This window comes from Lathamus discolor, chromosome W (assembly GCF_037157495.1).
Source record: "Lathamus discolor isolate bLatDis1 chromosome W, bLatDis1.hap1, whole genome shotgun sequence".
Lineage (NCBI taxonomy): Eukaryota > Metazoa > Chordata > Aves > Psittaciformes > Psittacidae > Lathamus > Lathamus discolor.
The window spans coordinates 22811816-22829676 of NC_088908.1; the positions used below are offsets into that span (position 1 = coordinate 22811816).

The 17861-nt window shown below is 51.7% G+C and overlaps 1 protein-coding gene across 1 annotated transcript in view; it reads left to right on the plus strand.

The window, feature by feature from the left end:
* Positions 1-571: 571 nt before the first annotated feature.
* LOC136004211 (NEDD4-like E3 ubiquitin-protein ligase WWP2) overlaps positions 572-17861 on the plus strand; it is a 34298-nt gene continuing 17008 nt past the window's right edge. The window contains exons 1-2 of the mRNA XM_065660506.1: positions 572-595; positions 4417-4544. The gene's annotated coding sequence lies outside the window, so the exon portion shown is untranslated. The remainder of the gene's footprint in view (positions 596-4416; positions 4545-17861) is intronic.

Sequence of the window (17861 nt, forward strand, 5' to 3'; positions counted from 1 at the left end):
ATCGCTTTCCCTTGGCTCCTTCTCTTCCTCATTGGGAGATGAAGCTGGTGAAATCTGGTAATCTTTAATGTGGCCACTCTCTGGTGTTGCCAGTTCTGCAAAGGCCTACATTTACCTTCCCTGGTGCTGCACTTGGAGTTGCAGGGTGCTGTAGGGATGGGCTATGCCATGGCATGGCAGTGGGCAAGGAGAGCACTTCAGTGCAAAAGCAGGGGTTCTTGTGTGCTGGTGGGTCCCTTGTGGAAGGAGGAATGCAAGGAAGGAGGGTAGAACTAGTAGGTGTCTCAGTCATTTTCTTCACTCATTCAGGGTCCTAGCTGTCTGGATGGGACCCCAACAGCATGGCTGCAGCCATGGAGGGCAGATACCAGCTTCCCAGTACAAACTGCTTTGGAAGCAGACCAAGGTAAGGGTCCTGTGCTGGTAGCACCTCTCAGTCCATTAATCAGTGGTTGCTGCAGCCTTAAGGCAGATGAAGTGTCAAGATTGTCCTTGTGCAGCAGATGCCGCTCTGGATCTCCCAGTGAACCCCAGCAAAGCAGCCCAGAGAAGGTTTGGAGCAGGCCAACCTCTTGGATGACAGCAGAGCTGGAAGGTGCTGGGGGTGGCCATACAGCCAAGGTGCAGCTGACCTGAGCCTTTCTTGAAGTATTTGTTTCTCAAGGAATATCAGGTCTGTGATGGTCCAGTTTCTACCAGTTGCTCTACTGGCAGCCAAAGGAATGGTCGGTTGGGGAGATGTGGGGCAGGCTGTGACTAAGTACAGCAGTTGGTCTGCAGGGGTCCCTTCACATGGGGGTTACAGGCACCCTAGATCTTGCCTCAAGCAAGGCACTGGGTCAGGCTGGGAAGCCCAGTGCCCCTCCAGGTGATGGTCACATGGAGATTCTTCGGAAGGTCCAGGAAGAGCAGGAGAAGCAGAGCAAGCAGAGCTGTATGGAAATAACAGCTGCTTCCAAAGGAAATTATCTACCTACCGTGGAGGCAGCTGACTTCTCCGGAGTAGAGTATGGGTCCTTTGTGCTTGGAAATGCTGTTTGATGTTTACTCTGTTTATACACAGAGCCATGTTTATTTTCATGGGCTTGTTGATGGATGCTGGCAAATTTGCTCATAGGGTGGAAATAAAAGGGTCATTCTTTGCTCCTCGGCTATTTCTATGCTGTCCCCTCAAGGGAAACTGCTTGGTCAGGACTTCTCTTTCTTCTGAACAAATGTCATCTTGGGATTTGCTGCTAACCTTGGCAACAGGGTGTGAAATTCCACAGCCCTCTGTGCAGAAAGAAAGCAGAGCCCAGAGGTCCCCAGCTGAGAGCTGGTGCCGTGGATGCCAAGTGAGTTGCCACAATCCCCGGTTTGTCTTGTAGTGGTTCTTCTGACAGCAGGGAATGAAGCAGCTTTGTTTGCTGCTTGTCCTAAGGAGAGGCTCCAGCTGGTGAGCCACGTTGGTGTTACGTTCTGTGAGAAACCGCTGTTACCTGTCATGAGCTTGTGCAAGCTTCAGTGATTTCTTCAGTGCAGCATCATTTGCTTTCTGTGCTTGTGTGATGTCCAAAAGTCACCTCTCAGTTAGCAATGGGCATGAGCATCCCTGAGGGCTGGCAGGAGACACTCCTCTGGGTCCCTCAGATGAAGTATTTCTCTTTGTGAGACCCCTTGCCCTGCAAAGCCCCACGTGTGGGTGCAGGATGTCCCCAGGCATGTGACTTCTGGTGTGACACAGCAACAACAAAAGGCTGCTATCACCAGTTGCAGCCCTGGCACAGGCAGAGGGGAGGCAGGCAGTGCTGCATGGCAGGTGTGCTGCCTGCTGCTGTGGGGGGCTGCTCGGGGCCTTAGGGAACAAGCTGGGAGATGGGTCAGCTGGAAGGGGGTGGGTAACAGGAATAAACTGGGTTCAGGGTTTTGGAGCCAGGCATCTCTTTGGCTGCATGTCCTGCTGCCATGGGGCAAGGGGCTGTTCTGCCCCAGCTCCAGGGTGATGCTACATTGGTGCCACCTCCGCTCCGGGCACTGCAGGCGTGAAGGCTAGGTTCTGGGGACATGGCTGCCTCCTCCCCCCTTTGCAGGCATAGGGGGAATTTCTCAACTCTATGTTTCAGGAGCTGAGACCCCCTGCCCATGTGGTGCCGGGGTTCTCCTGGTTGTGTTTCCTGGTGGTTGTGCCCCGATTCCCTGCAGCCAGCACTGGCTCCTGGCTGCGTGTGCTGCCCTCCCTCCACTTTGGCTGCAGTTTAGGATCTGGCGTGCTGAGACCAAGACTGATGCTTCCACCTCTGCTGGCATCTCATGTCAAGACCTGGCCACCACAGTGGGAGAAGGTGGCCGTTCCTGGGTTCCATGCCCAGGCCCCACATCGATGTTGTGGTGTGGGGGCTCTGCCTTGGCAGAAGGTGGGGAGCCAAAAGGTTGATGTCTCCCTGGCTGACACCAATTTCCTCTTTGGCATCATCTGTTCCCTCTGCTTCCAGCCCAGGAGTGGAGATGGGGCAAAGCATTCGATGGGGCAGCCACCCCAGGTCCCCAGGCAATGGGGCACAGCAGGGGTCTTGTCAGTTGCCTGGGTAATGGGCTGCCCTCTGCACACCCCATTTTGTCCTACCAGCATGGCTACAAGGGGCTGTTCCCATCTGTGCTCTGCCTTGTTTTCTCCCCACTCTTATTTTAGGAGCATGTTCCCAGCCCCACTGCTCTCACATGGCCTTGCTGGCTTTGTTTCCACATGTCTATTAAAAGACAATTCCCAGATGGGAGCACTCATAGGAGGGCTGGGCTGGGCAGCAGGCTGCCTAATTCAGGCCTGGTAACTGTGTGGCCAGCTGGCAGCCTGGAAACATCTTGTTTTGGTTTCTAAAAACTGTCTGGACAGCTCTGAGCAAATCTGTGCTGAGAAGGGCAGGGACCAGATCCATCCTGTTCCTTGGGCGCTGCTCCCAGTGGGACCAGCTCCTGCAGTGGTACCACCTACCCCAGTCCCCTCTGGCTGGGGCTCTGGGGGCCATGCTGCCTCCCAGCCTTGCCATGGGGTGAATGTGGGGAGGTGGGTCCTGGCCAGCTTTTGGGAAGTGTGTGGTGACACTGTGCCCTGCTGAGCCCCATGGATGGGCAGTGAAGGGCAACCTTCACCTCCTAACCAGGGGAAGAAGAGCCTGTTCTGCACCTGCAGCTGCTCCAAGTCCCCAGGTGCTGGTGGATGAAGCAAACCCCCAGCACACAGTAATGCTCTAGGGGTAGCAAGGGTTTCTGGGGTGAGTTCACTCTCTGAGGAACCCTTTTGCAGGGCTGCCATCCTGGGAAGGTCTGGAGCAGGTCAAAGCAACCTCAGCAGCTGCTCTGCCCATGGCTCTGATCTATTTTTGACAACCATCTCCTGCTTTCCCATGTCTCCTCCCAATCCCAGTCCTTCCTTTGCCCACTGTTGTGAGTTGCTTCCCAAAGAGAGTGGCTTTGGAGCCAGTGGGAGGAACCAAGGGCTTGCTGGAGCTGGTGAGGGTAGCATGACTGATATTGCACCCTGTCACTGCCAAGCTTCTGTCCCCTCCCAGCTCCAGCCCCAAGATGTGGGGACAGATTGCAGGTTTTGCGCTTTTAAGGGGAGGACTTGGCTGCGGCAAACAGACTTCCTCATCCCTGCAGTCCTCACCCTCTGTGGTCACTGCCCTGGGCTGTGATCCTGGGTGGAGGTGGCCAGGCTCAGCCTCTGCTCCCCTGGCCTCGGATGCAGCATTGCAACATCCCCCCAACCCCCCCCCCCCCCCCCTTCCCCGCTTGCGGGAACAACCAGGCTCTTCATGAACGTGAAAACCCAGCCTTTTCCTGAATGCCTCCGGGCTGCCTCAGGGGTCTTGAGCGGTCGGAGGGGGAGAGTTTTCTTGGGGGGTGCTGCAGGCAACCTGCCTGCAGAGGTCAGGCTGCCCTGGCTGGGGTTATGGTGGCAAGGGAGCTTCGGAGTGGCATAAATAGAAACCCCCTGAGCCAGTCACAATCTGGTGTATGATTTAAGCTCTCATCTTTCCCAGCTGCTTGTTCCCTCCTTTGCCAGAGGCCACAGCTGTTCCAGCAGCAGCAAATGCCTGCACCTTCCTCACCTGCTTTTCTGAAAGGCTTGTAGCCGGGCAGGAGGCACCAGTGAGGGTTCCCACTGTGCTGCAGGAGCCGGTGTGGAATCTCTTCTGGGAGTTTTGCTGCATGGATGGACAGAGCAAACTGGCTTGGTGCTACAAGCAAGTTTCTGGCCATGACAGCCTGGGGTTGTTCCTTGGTACATAGGGTGGCCAGGGTGAATGTTGCAAACAAATGCAAGGTTGCTGTTACCCAGGTTACTCTTCCGTGGGACTCTGCCACTGGCAGGTGGGTGCTGGGACCCATGAGCAGGTCCCTGGTGTATCTCACCTCCTGCATTTCTTTCCCTTGCAGGGCACACCAACATGTGGCTGGAGTGGCCAGGCAGAACACAGGGAGTGGAGAGCAAAGTCCTAGAGCCAGGAGCAGGCACCAGCAGCAGGGCAAGAGCACACAGGATGCTGGCATGGCCAATGACACAGGTGAACCAGCACCCATGGGAGGGGGAGGGCAGAGCTTGTGGGGCTCTTGTGGGAGAAAATGCATTTCTGCTAAGATCATAGAATGGTTCGGGTTGGAAAGGACCTTAATGTTGCAGCAGGGAGGAATCATCATGACCATTGTGATCAATAAGCACAATTCGTTTATTGGGCTTCTACCTTCGGTTAATATAACGGTGAATGTGCAAATACTAGGCACTTGATTGGTTCTGGCACAAATAAGGCATTGCGTAAGCTCATTATTTTTGCAGTTAAACTGTGTACTTTTATATCCTCTATTTTTATGTGCTTATCTTGTTTATTAGTTAGTGTCCTTGTCTGTAATTGGCCAGAGCATGGCGCTTCCCTCCAGATGTCCCTCAGTTCCTCATTATCTGGTGCTAGTAAGTCTGCACCATTCTCTAAACAAATGTTCTATTTCAGCTCGTTGATGGGAACGTGATCTTTCTCTGTTAGCCACTTCTCCACACCTTAAAGATCATCTAGTTCCAACTCCCTGCCATGGGCAGGGACACCTTCCACTAGAGCAGGTTGGTCTTGTATTGCCTGGGAATTTCCTATCTGGGAATTAATTGATTCGTATTGATTTGATAAGGGGAGGACCTTAAAAAGCTAGGTGGATTTACCAGGTTAATAAATGGTTAAAACAGTGGTGCCATAGTCAGGGGTTTGGGTATCTAGAACATGGGACTTGATTTGGGAGGCCAGGTCTACTGGAGGCTGGTGAAGCTGGTCTAACAAAGGGGAGGAGCGGTTTTGGTAGGAGGCTTGCCAGGCTGGTCAAGAAAGCTTTAAACTAGATGTGTTGGGGGAGGGGGGCATCATTCCATCCCAACACACCCAGTCAGTTGCCAGCACCTATAATAAATGCTCGGAGCAATGCAGAGACATTTCAACCGCTCCAGCCAATAAGCCAGCTTCATTTGGAGCTCAGCTCAGATGCCTCTATAAGAATGTCCGTACTATGAGAAATAAAAAAGAGGAATTAGATGTGTGCATGTCTACGAGGATATGATACAATAGATATCACAAAAACATGGTGGGATGGCTCCTATGACTGGAGTGTTGGAATGTCCGTACTATGAGAAATAAAAAAGAGGAATTAGATGTGTGCATGTCTACGAGGATATGATACAATAGGTATCACAAAAACATGGTGGGATGGCTCCTATGACTGGAGTGTTGGAATGGAAGGTTACAGGCTCTTTAGAAAAGACAGGCCAGGCAGATGGGGGGGGGGAGTTGCTGTTTATGTTAGGGATAGTCTGGAGCATATGGAACTCTGTCTGGGTACAGGTGATGAGTCAACAGAGAGCTTGTGGGTCAGGGTCAGAGGGAGAACAGCGATGGGGGACATTACTGTGGGGATGTGTTACAGACCACATGATCAGGACTATTCTGTGGATGAAGCACTCTATAGACAGATAGGAACAGCCTCACATTCACAGGCCCTTGTCCTCATGGGGGACTTCAGTCGTCCTGATATCTGTTAGAGGGACTGTACGGCCCAGCACAAGCAGTCCAGGAGGTTCGGTTCCTCGATTGAATGGAAGACAACTTCCTTCAGCAAGTAATAGAGGAGCCAACAAAGAGAGGTGCCATACTTGACCTCATGCTCACCAACAGGGAGGGGCTGGTTGGATATATGATGCTCCAGGGAAGCCTTGGTTGTAGCAATCATGCGATGGTTGAGTTTGAGATCCTCAGGACAGTGAGAAGAGCGTGTAGCAATCTCACTGCCCTGGATTTCAAGAGAGCAGGCTTTGGCCTCTTCAGGAACCTGCTTAGTAAGGTTCCATGGGATATAGCCCTGGAGGGCAGGGGGACCCAAGACTGTTGGTTGATATTCAAGGATCACCTGCTACAAGCTCAGGAGTGTTGTGTCCCGACTGGAAGGAAGGCCAGGAGACCTCCTTGGATGGATAAGGAGCTGATGAGGAAAATTAGAGGGGGAAAAAGTGGCTTATAAAAGGTGGAAACAGGGATAGGCGGCCTGGGAAGAATACAGGCGGTCTGGGAAGCTAGGGACCAGGTTAGGAAAGCTAAGGCCCATTTATAATTAAACTTGGCTATGGATGTGAAAGATAACAGGAAGGGATTCTATAGTTATATTGCAAATAAAAGATGGAATAGGGACAACGTGGGGCCTCCCTGGACACTATCAGGAGAACTGTCTACCTTGGATTTTGAGAAGGCTAAGGTTCTTAATGACGTCTTTGCCTCAGTCTTCACTGGCAAATGCTCTGACCACACCACCCAAGTCTTGGAAGGCAGATGCAGGGACTGTGAGAATGAAGACCTTAGGCCCACTGTAGGAGAGGATCAGGTTCAGGACCATCTTAAGAACCCGTACATGCACAAGTCCATGGGACCTGATGAAATCCATCCATGAGTCCCAAAGGAGCCGGTAAATGAAATTGCTAAGCCCCTGTCCATCATATTTGAAAAATCATGACAGTCAGGTGAAGTTCCAGACAACTGGAAAAAGGGAAATATAACCCCCATTTTCAAGAAGAGAAAATTGGAAGGTCCGGGAAACTACAGACCAGTCAGTCTCACTTCTGTGCCTGGCAGGATCATGGAGCAGATTCTCCTAGAAGGCATGCTAAGGCACATGAAAAACAATGTGATTGGTGACAGCCAGCATGGCTTCACTAAAGGGAAATCCTGCCTGACCAATTTGGTGACCTTCTATGATGGGGCTACAGAACTGATGGACTGGGCAGAGCAGTTGACGTCACCTACCTGGACTCGTGCAAAGCGTTCGACGCTGTCCCACATGACATCCTTGTCTCTAAACTGGAAAGACATCAATTTGAAAGATGGACCACTTGGTGGATAAAGAACTGCCTGGATGGCAGCACGCAAAGAGTTTTGGTCAATGGCTCAATGTCCAGTTGGAGACCAGTAATGAGTGGTGTCCCTAAGGGATCAGCGTTGAGACCCGTCTTGTTCAACATCTTTGTCAGTGACATGGACAGTGGGATTGAATGGGCCCTCAGCAAGTTTGCTGATGACACCAAGCTGTGTGGTTTGGTTGATATGCTGGAGAGAAGGAATGCCATCCAGAGGGACCTTGACAGGTTGTGAGGTGGGCTGATGCCAACCTTACAAAGTTTAACCATGCCAGGTGCAAGGTCCTACACCTGGGTTGGGGCAATCCCAGGCACAGCTATAGGTTGGGCAGAGAAGAGATTCAGAGCAGCCCTGTGGAGAAGGACTTGGGGGTGTCGGTCAATGAGAAACTTAACATGAGCTGGCAGTGTGCGCTCACAGCTCAGAAAGCCAACCATATCTTGGGCTGCATCAAAAGGTGCGTGACCAGCAGGTCAAAGGAGGTGATCCTGCCCCTCTACTCTGCTCTTGTGATACCTCACTTGGAGTACTGTGTACAGTTCTGGTGTCCTCAACATAAAAAGGACATGGAACTGTTGGAACAAGTCCAGATGAGGGCCATGAGGATGATGAGGGGTCTAGAGCACCTGCCATATGAAGACAGGCTGAGAAAGTTGGGGCTGTTCAGCCTGGAGAAGAGAAGGCTGTAGCAGCCTTCCAGTATCTGAAGGGGGCCTATAAGGATGCTGGGACTCTTCATTAGGGACTGTAGTGATAGGCTGAGGGGTAATGAGTTCAAACTTAAACAGTGGAAGTTTAGTTTAGGTATAAGGAAGAAGTTCTTTACTGTGAGGGTGATGAAGTACTGGAATGGGTTGCCCGAGGAAGTTGTGAATGTTTCATCCCTGGCAGTGTTCAAGGCCAGGTTGGACAGAGCTTTGAGTGACATGGTTTAGTGTGAGGTGTCCCTGCCCATGGCAGGGGTATTGGAACTTGCTAATCTTAAGGTCCTTTCCAACCCTAACTGTTCTATGATGCTGTGATTTTGGGAGGGGGGGAGCAGAAAGCTGATGTGAAATGCTGCCTTTCAGCTCTAGCTCCTGGTCCTGCTTCCTTTCCTGAGGCTGTGACTGGTCTCTGGTTTGGTGCAGTGCTGTACTGGGTATGAATGCGTTGTTCTGTTCCCTGTTCTCACCCAGCCCTTCCTCGTGCCCTTGCTGTCTGTGGGATACTCCCTCAGGCTGTGGACAGAGGTTTTTGTTCCCGAGTACAACTTGGCTCCTTGGCTTTGCTTTTAAAATATGTTTTATTGTCCCAGCCCCAGCCTCCCCAGTGTCCTTATGACTGTGCTGTCCTTGTCACTTGTTTACCACTCACCCAACCTCTGTGTCTCCAGCAAGTCCTGTTGGTGATGGTTTTACACTGGAGGATGGGTAGATGAGTATTTTTGGTGGCTGGGATTAATACTGACACCCTTAGTTGTGCTCTGTTGGAATGCCTCTAGAAACCAACCTCTTCCTCCTCAGTTTGGTACATTTTGGTGACATTATAATGTTTTTTGAGCAGACTGTTGCAAGAACGTTCTCCATTATATTTGTCACAGCTGTAATTTCATCAGACAATAAAAGGAGATTATTTCAAGGCATGTTTTCTGCACAGCCACATTGTTTAGCCCTAGCTGTGTTCACCTGGAGCCCTTCCTTATCAGGTGAACTTTGGATCAGCTTTTCCCCTGCTTTGTCCATGACTGAGATCAAACCGATCACAATGTAGTTACCTGAGTCATTCTGCAGGTTCCCTTTGAAGACTGGCACAATGTGATTGAAGCTTCTAAAATTGCTCTTTTCCAAGGCTTGTTAGAAATGAGTAGTAGTCGGAGACCTCGTCAGCTTAGTCTTGCAGGATTCTGGTGGAAGTTGCTGTGAGCCTGCTGACCTGGAAGTCTTTCTTGCCTGTAGGTGCTGCCTGAGGGGCTTCTTTAGTTGCTCATGCTGTGTACCAAGATTTCTCTGGTGCTGCAGGATGCTGTCCTGCTACCCTCCAGCTGAAAAGCAGAAGTGTCCTGAGCAGTTTGCCTCTTCTACAGTGTTTGTAGTTCTTCAGTCCCCTGTCTGTGGGGGTTTATACAGTTTTGAGGCTTTTTCCTACAATACTTTTAAATACTTAGGCTTGTACGCACAGATACTTCGCTTAGTTTTCTGTTTCTCAGGTCTAACTTGTGGAGCTCCGTCTGTATCCCTTACTACTTTGTTACTTGTTGCTGGTTTTTTTTTTTTAATGCTTTTGCTTTGCCCCTGGAGCCAGGATGTCTTGTGGCGAAAGTTATCCTCTGCTGGACTGCCAGGTCTCAGGGTTTTTGGTTATCTAATAAATGTTCATAAAACAAATTCCCTTTCATTTTTCTTGTCTGCATTTTCTTCCTTATCAGTTTGCTTTGTAATTCCCTTTGCTTTGTCTCTTCCACTTCCTTTTTCCATAAGCTCAGTGGAATCCAGCAACATTTAGCTCTTACCAGTGCAGCTGACTTGCTGAGCCTGGGCTTTCCTCTGCCTGGGAGGATGCTGCACAAGCAGTTTCTGAGCTCCTGCTTGTACCTGAATTCCCAACAGGCACACAGTGTGTTTGCAAGTTGCAGAAGAGATACTGAGCTTTTTTCTTGGAACAAAGGCATTAGCAGTGGTTCCCAGAGGGATCTGACTGCTGGGTGAAGGAGGTGCTGCCATTGCTGTAGGCTGAGAACATTGCAAGTCCTGTGTTTGGGTGGTTAGTGGCTGCCACCCACCACGGGCTCTGCTTCTAGGGCTGCATGGGTGCAGTAGATTAGCCAGGACCCCATTACCCTTTCTGGGTGCTGACATCTCTGTTCTCTGCCTTTCCAGTGAACGGAGATGCAGTGGGTGCTGCAGACACTGAAGAGGAAAGGGCAGCAGCAGGAGCAAGCATAGCTGATGGCTCAGTCACTCCTGCTCTTCCTGCCTTGACCAGCTCTGTAGAGTCAGAGGAGACAGCCTCCAGCTCCAGTTCCCTGCCAGCCCTGGCAGTGGTGCTGGCCCTGGGTGTTCTGCCCCCGGGTAAGCTCTGACTTCTGCTTGAGACTTTTGTTCCCTTGAAGGGGCCAGTTAGGGGGGACATGAGCAAACTGGGGCACTGCTGTGTGCTGGAAGAATCATAGAATCATAGAATAGTTAGGGTTGGAAAGGACCTTAAGATCATCTAGTTGCAACCCCCTGCCATGGGCACCTCACACTAAACAATGTTACCCAAGGCTCTGTCCAACCTGGCCTTGAACACTGCCAGGGATGGAGCATTCACAACTTCTTGGGCAACCTGTTCCAGTGCCTCACCACCCTCACAGGAGGGGGCTGTGCTGCACTGGGAGTTGGTGGAAACGATGGTCCTGAGGGTGCCTGTTGGGGTTCCCTGCATCCCTGGTCACCTGGCACAGCCTGTCCTCTCTCATCTGAGCCCTCTCTCTGGGACTTCACTGTTGTGGATCCCTCCTCTGTGCTGGGGTCTGATCCGTATCTGTTGTGGGTCTCAGGTAATATACAGTGATTTGTGTCTCTGCATCAAGCAGCTTCTGGGCATCCATGCCCAGGGGAGCAGCAGAGTCCTCTGCTGTCCTGGGGATGCTGAAGGGATCAGTCAGAGAAAAATGCATGAGAGCATGGATTTCCAGGGAGCTCCCTCTGAGCAGAAGGGCAGGAGCATGCACTCCACAGACACTGTGGAGACATTGGCCACTGTTGGGGGGAGGTGGGCAGGATCCTCACATAGCTATGCCTGTTCTTCTCCCTGGTGTGGGTGCTGTGCATCCTCCTCCTCTGGGGGATGTGGGGAAGGGCATGGGAGGAGAACTGGGGCTAGCTGAGCACTGTTGGTGGGCATGCTGGCTCTTGGTGGGGCTGCAGTCAGGCTCTGGGCTCAGCTCCTCTCTGTGCTGCAGCTGGGTTGTTCTCCCCTTGTATTTCAGACACCTTTAATTCTAGACTGAAAATGCAAGGGGGGGGGGGGGGGGGCTGAAAATGGCTTGTGTTTCGTATGAAGGGAGCTGTTTATTTTCTTTTGGCTGAGGTAATGCCTGGAAGGTCAGGACCTTGTTCGTGTGTCAGTCACAGGTAATTAGGGTTAACAGCTCAGTGTGTCTTTGTGCAGGGTGTGTGTTTCTGTTCTCTGGCCTGGGCACTTCCTGTTTCCAGGCAGCTGGAAAAGTCCAGTGCTCTGAAAAAGGTCTTTATTCCAGCCAGAGCTTGTGCCCCTTTCTGCTCCTACCAGGTAGACTGAAGGTCTCCTTTTCCTCATCTCTGCACAGCCTGAGTTGGAAACAGGCTGTTGTTTCTTTCCAGGGGGGGAGAGGAGCCCGTGGGTATCTCAGGATTGGGGTTTCAGAGGCTCAGGAAGGTTGCAAGCATGGCTTTCTGAGAGACATCAGACATGCATTTACCTGGCCCAGACAGGTGGAAGGGTGGCCCATGTCCCCCTGTGCCTGTCTCCCTGCAGTGCTCACATGCCAGAAAATTGGGCATGTCAGAGCAGGGAGGAGGATAAAGCTGTGTGCTTTGGGAGATGGCTGGAGAAGAGCAGTGAAGGGGTTGTGAGCCATCCTCTAGGCTGAGCTTGTGGAATTTGTATCTCTGGAGACACCTTAGATTATCACCCTGTGTATCAGTCCCTCCCTGTCCTCACTCATAGGACCTGCAGGGGGAAAATAAAGCAAAACCCTCTTGCATGTGCTGTCCAAATCTTATGCTCATGCTAGGCTGGCTTGAGTAGCAGCTGACCTGCTCGGTCAAGTGGAGACCATGTACCAAGGTCTTCCCAGATGATGGAAAGCAGAGAATTGAGTCTGTTGAGCTCTCCATGGTGTGAGATCTGCCCTGAGAGCTGCCGGACCAGGTTCTGGGTTAATAGAGTTTTGCTAAACACAGATTGCACAAACACACTGTGGCCCTGGGGTGGTGTAAATGAGCTTCTGGGGATCTCTTGAGACTTGATCTAGGGCAGCTGATTTTTGGCTGGCTCACCACACAAGGGTGTTACTTTGACTAGTGGTTTGGGACCCAGCTTGGGAGATGGGGGTGCGGCTGCCTGGGCTGATAGAGTCAGTGATGTCTTAGGCAGAAGGGATGCAGACAAACCCAGGCCACTTCAGCTCTGGCAGCAGTGTACTCTGCAGAAAGCCGTGCAGGATAGCCCCTTGCCGGCCTGGCTCCCAGGGGATGGCTGTGCAGAGAGCACAGCAAAGCCTGTGAGTTCTTGCTCTGCCGCTCACAGGAGCAACATCCCCTGCACAGGTGCCAGTTGCTCTGGTGCTAAAGAGGTGGAAAAAGCTGTTATAGAATCATACAATAGTTAGGGTTGGAAAGGACTTCAAGATCATCTAGTTCCAACCCCCCTGCCATGGACAAGGACACCTCACACTAAACCATCCCACACAAGGCTTCATCCAACCTAGCCTTGAACACCGCCAGGGATGGAGCACTCACAACCTCCCTGGGCAACCGATTCCAGTGCCTCACCACCCAAACAGGAAAGAATTTCCTCCTTATATCCAATCTAAACTTCCCCTGTTTAATTTTTAACCCGTTACCCCTTGTCCTGTCACTACAGTCCCTGACAAAGAGTCCCTCCCCAGCATCCATATAGGCCCCCTTCAGATACTGGAAGGCTGCTATGAGGTCCCCACGCAGCCTTCTCTTCTCCAGGCTGAACAGCCCCAATTTCCTCAGCCTGTCTTCATACGGGAGGTGCTCTAGTCCCCTGATCATCCTCGTGGCCCTCCTCTGGACTTGTTCCAGCAGTTCCATGTCCTTTTTATGTTGAGGACACCAGAACTGCACACAATACCCAAGGTGAGGTCTCACAAGAGCAGAGCAGAGGGGCAGGATCCCCTCCTTCGACCTGCTGGTCACGCACCTTTTGATGCAGCCCAGGATACAGTTGGCTTTCTGGGCTGTGAGCGCACACTGCCAGCTCATGTTCATTTTCTCATTGACCAGCACCCCCAAGTCCTTCTCTGCAGGGCCGCTCCGAATCTCTTCTTTGCCCAGTCTGTAGCTGTGCCTGGGATTGCTCCGACCCAGGTGTAGGACCTTGCACTTGTCGTGGTTGAAATTCAAAAGGTTGGCATCAGCCCACCTTACAAGCGTGTCAAGGTCCCTCTGGATGGTATCCCTTCCCTCCAGCATATCAACCAGACCACACAGCTTGGTGTCATTGGCAAACTTGCTGAGGGCGCACTCAATCCCACTGTCCATGTCAGCGACGAAGATGTTAAACAAGAGCGGTCCCAACACCGATCCCTGAGGGACACCACTCATTACCGGTCTCCAGCCAGACATCGAGCCATTGACCACAACTCTGTGTGCGGCCATCCAGCCAGTTCTTTATCCACCAAGTGGTCCATCCATCAAATTGATATCTCTCCAATTTAGAGAGAAGGATGTTGTGTGGGACAGTGTCAAACGCTTTGCACAAGTCCAGGTAGATGACGTCAACTGCTTTACCCTTATCCATCAATTCTGTAGCCCCATCATAGAAGGCCACCAAATTGGTCAGGCAGGATTTCCCCTTAGCGAAGCCATGCTGGCTGCCACCAAGCACCTTGTTGTTATTTATGTGCCTTAGCATGCTGTCCAGGAGAATGTGCTCTAAGATTTTGCCAGGCACAGAGGTGAGACTGACTGGTCTGTAATTCCCCGGATCATCCATTTTCCCCTTCTTGAAAATGGGGGTTATATTTCCCTTTTTCCAGTCATCGGGAACTTCACCTGACTGCCATGATTTTTCAAATACGATGGCCAGTGGCTTAGCAACTTCATTCGCCAGCTCCTTCAGGACCTACGGATGGATTCCATCAGGTCCCACGGACTTGTGCACGTTCAGATTTTGAAGATGGTCTTGAACCAGATCCTCTCCTACAGTGGGCCCAAGGTCTTCATTCTCACAGTCCCTGCATCTACCTTCTAAGACCTGGGTGGTGCAGTCAGAGCCTTTGCCAGTGAAGACCGAGGCGAAGAAGTCATTCAGAACCTCAGCCTTCTCCAAATCCTGTGTAGCCAGTTCTCCCGAAAGCTTCCTCAGGGGGCCTATGTTGTCCCTAGTCTGTTTTTTGTTTGCTACGTACCTGTAGAATCCCTTCCTATTATCCTTAACATCCCTGGCTAGGTTTAATTCTAACTGGGCCTTAGCCTTCCTAACCTGGTCCCTAGCTTCCCGAACAACATCCCTGTACTCTACCCAGGCCGCCTGTCCTTGCTTCCATTTTTTATAAGCCTCTTTTTTCCTTTGAATTTTCCTCAGCAGCTCCTTATCCATCCAAGGAGGTCTCCTGGCCCTTCTGCCGCACTTCCTTCTAGTTGGGATGCAGCACTCCTGAGCTTGTAGCAGGTGATCCTTGAATATCAACCAAGAGTCTTGGGCCCCCCTGCCCTCCAGGGCTATATCCCATGGAACCTTACTAAGCAGGCTCCTGAAGAGGCCAAAGTCTGCTCTTTTGAAGTCCAGGGCAGTGAGCTTGCTACACGCTCTTCTCACTGTCCTGGGGATCTCAAATTCGACCATCAATGTCCTTCCTGCTTTCTGTATGAGCCCTGCCTCAGTCTCCCAGTATCTCCTTTAATCTGTGGGAGCCAAGGACAGCACTTCGGCCTCTTGGAGGGGTGGCAGCTTTTCCCACTGCATGCTGGTGGGTGTGCTGAGCCCCAGCCTTCCTGCTTGTGCCGGGCTGAGTGCAGATGGAGTCAAGAGTGGCTGGGTTCATGTGGGTATTCAGAGGTATTTATTCTGCTCAGATAGCTGTCTCTGAATATCTGTACCAGATGTGGCAGGCACAAAGGCATCTCACACATCTGGGGCTCTGGAGGGTGCTGGAAGGTGTTGTGAATAATTCCAGCCCCAACAGAGACCAGAACCTCCTTCACATCCTCCTGGCTTGGGCAGAGCGTGCTTCCTTATGGAGCCAGGGAGCGTGTGTGGCACAGGAGCAGCTGATTGCAGCGCTCAGGGCCTTTGGTGCAGGATCCTGGTTCTCACATAGGGGCTTCTGAGCAGACCAGTAGCAAAAGGGGAGAGGGTAGGAGAGGCGCTGGCTCCTCATCTGGTTCCTGTCAGTGATGATCCTGCATGGGGACAGCTGGCCGTTAGCACAGTGTGTATACACAGCTCTGTTTCACCTGTACAAAGAGGTACATTATGCTGCCTGGCAGAAGGCATGGGGCTGTGGTTTCTTACATAAAGAGGGCATTTTGTTTGGACTGCTGGGTTGCCTCAGCAATGCCACTTCACACCGTCTGTTGCTCCTGGTATCCACTGCTGGAGCCCTGCGGGCAGCTGGAGGGAAACAAGTGAGGGCTGACACGTCACAAGATCCATGCTTGCAGCAGTGGTGCACATGGGTGAGAGCTCCCACAGTCTAGTGCTTGCTCAAGCACTGATCTTCCTTGCTGGTGGCCATGTGGCAGCAGGCACGGGACAGGAATGCCAGCTGGACTTAGTGTCCCCAGAGGAAAAGCCCGTGGTTGTGTGTCTCCCCAAACTGCCCCTTGTGGGATGCAGGGAAGCTCAAAAAGGCTGAAGCCAGCTAAGACTGGGCAAGATGATCTGAGCAAGGCTGGGTGTCCCACCATGTCCCTGTCTCTCAGGCCATTGCTGTGTGTTAGCAATGACAACAGCTCATCCCAGCTTGCTGTTTAACAGTGGTAATTTGCTGTTTGTAGGGCAAAGCAGCCCTCAGCAAATTTACTTTCCAGATCACCAGGGAGCTGCTGACCTGAGGAGCATGTGAGCTTGTCAACTGTTTGTATAGGGTGTGAGATGGGAACAGAGGACATCAATCAGTAGCTGCCACCACCATCAGCTTTCCCTAGTCCTGCGTGTCTCTTTGCAGTCATGAGAGCACCCAGAGGAGTATCTGAGAGGGGTCCAGAAACTCTCTGCCCTAGAGGAGTCCTCATTGTGGGATTTCTGGTCTCTAGAATCACAAAAATGGTACCTGGGGGCTTGAGAGCCTCTTGTCATAAAGGACTTCCAAGTCTTCAGAGCCATATTGATCACAGAACCTGTTGTTAATGAGTCTGGAGGACCTGTCCCCTCCAGTAACAACTGCTGGCACACCAGTTCTGTGTGCACAAGGCTGAGGTCCTGTTCATCTCTGAAGCACTGTATGTCAGCATGGATAGAATGGGTGGGATGTCAGGCTCGGGTTGTCCTCTCTGTAGGCAGGTGGTGCTGCAGCTTTTAGATCCATCCAAAGGAGGCTGTTGCATACAACTGACCTTGGAAAGACAATGCTTGAAGGGTTTTAGTGGGATACTGACTTCTGCAAAGTCTCACGAGTGGAGTTGTGCCTTGGAGTTTTGGTTGTGAATATTATTCCTCCACCTGAGCCTTGTGCCGGGTCCGTATCTGGTTGCTGGTGCCAATCTGAAGTGCCTGCAGTGCAAGTCTGGGAAGGGGCTTCCCAAAGCTCTGCCTGAAGTGGGCAGCATTCCAGCCAGTGCACTTCCTCAGCCCTGCCTTCTCCCTGAAGATGTCCAGGGACCTTCTGCCATCCATCTCATGGGGTGGACATGCTTGTGTCTTCAAGAATTCCCAGCTATGCTGATTTTAGAGATTTTAATTTTATTTTATTTTTTTTTTTTTGCTGTCCCAGTGCTTTTATGCTCATGAAGCACTGGGATCAACCTTAGTGATCAGGAAACTTCAGGCATTTTCCCTCTGACAATGCCCAATGCTGCCCAGGGGTAACCCAGGAAAAGGGGTGGAGAGACAAAGACTTCCTGATGCCAGAACAGCACCGGGTAGTGCTGGCTCTGCTCTCACATGCTCACCTCTTCGGGCAGTGTTATGCTTGGCAGTGCCTCACTATCAAAGGTGTACAGGCACAGCAGGTCCTGCCTTGAACATCAGAGAGCATGACTGGTGTCCCTAGACCTGTTGTACAGATAAGACCCAGTGTTGCTGACTGGTAGCAGCACCTGCAGATGTTACCTGGTCTCTGCAGATGCATTAAGTTGACAGTGCTTTTGAGAAGCCCATAGGAGCGAAGCCAGCAGCTCTGATTTGGGTTAGACAATCTCTTGGCTTAATCCTGAGCCTGGCATTCATTTTCCCTTCCTGCTTTTGGGGAACTGACTCTATCTTGGAGTGCAAGAGTGCCTTCTGCCCAGGGCAAGGGTTTCCAGGCTGCCTGCATGGCTGCTGGACTGCTGGAGTCCCCAGCTGATGGCACCCTGCCTGGGCTTGGGAACATGGCAGAAACTCCCCATTTCTGCCTTCCCACCACTTTTGAGAGCAGTGACAAGGCTGTGATGTGCGTGACCTGTGGTTGTGGCTGAGGTCACTGTTTGGTGGCTTCAAAAACTCCCTGGGGAGTTTTGAGGGTAAGCAGGGTTGGTGCAAGCCCAGGTGATGGGACATTAGTGCTTACAGCATCTCCTTCACAGGGGCTGCTTTCTGCAAACC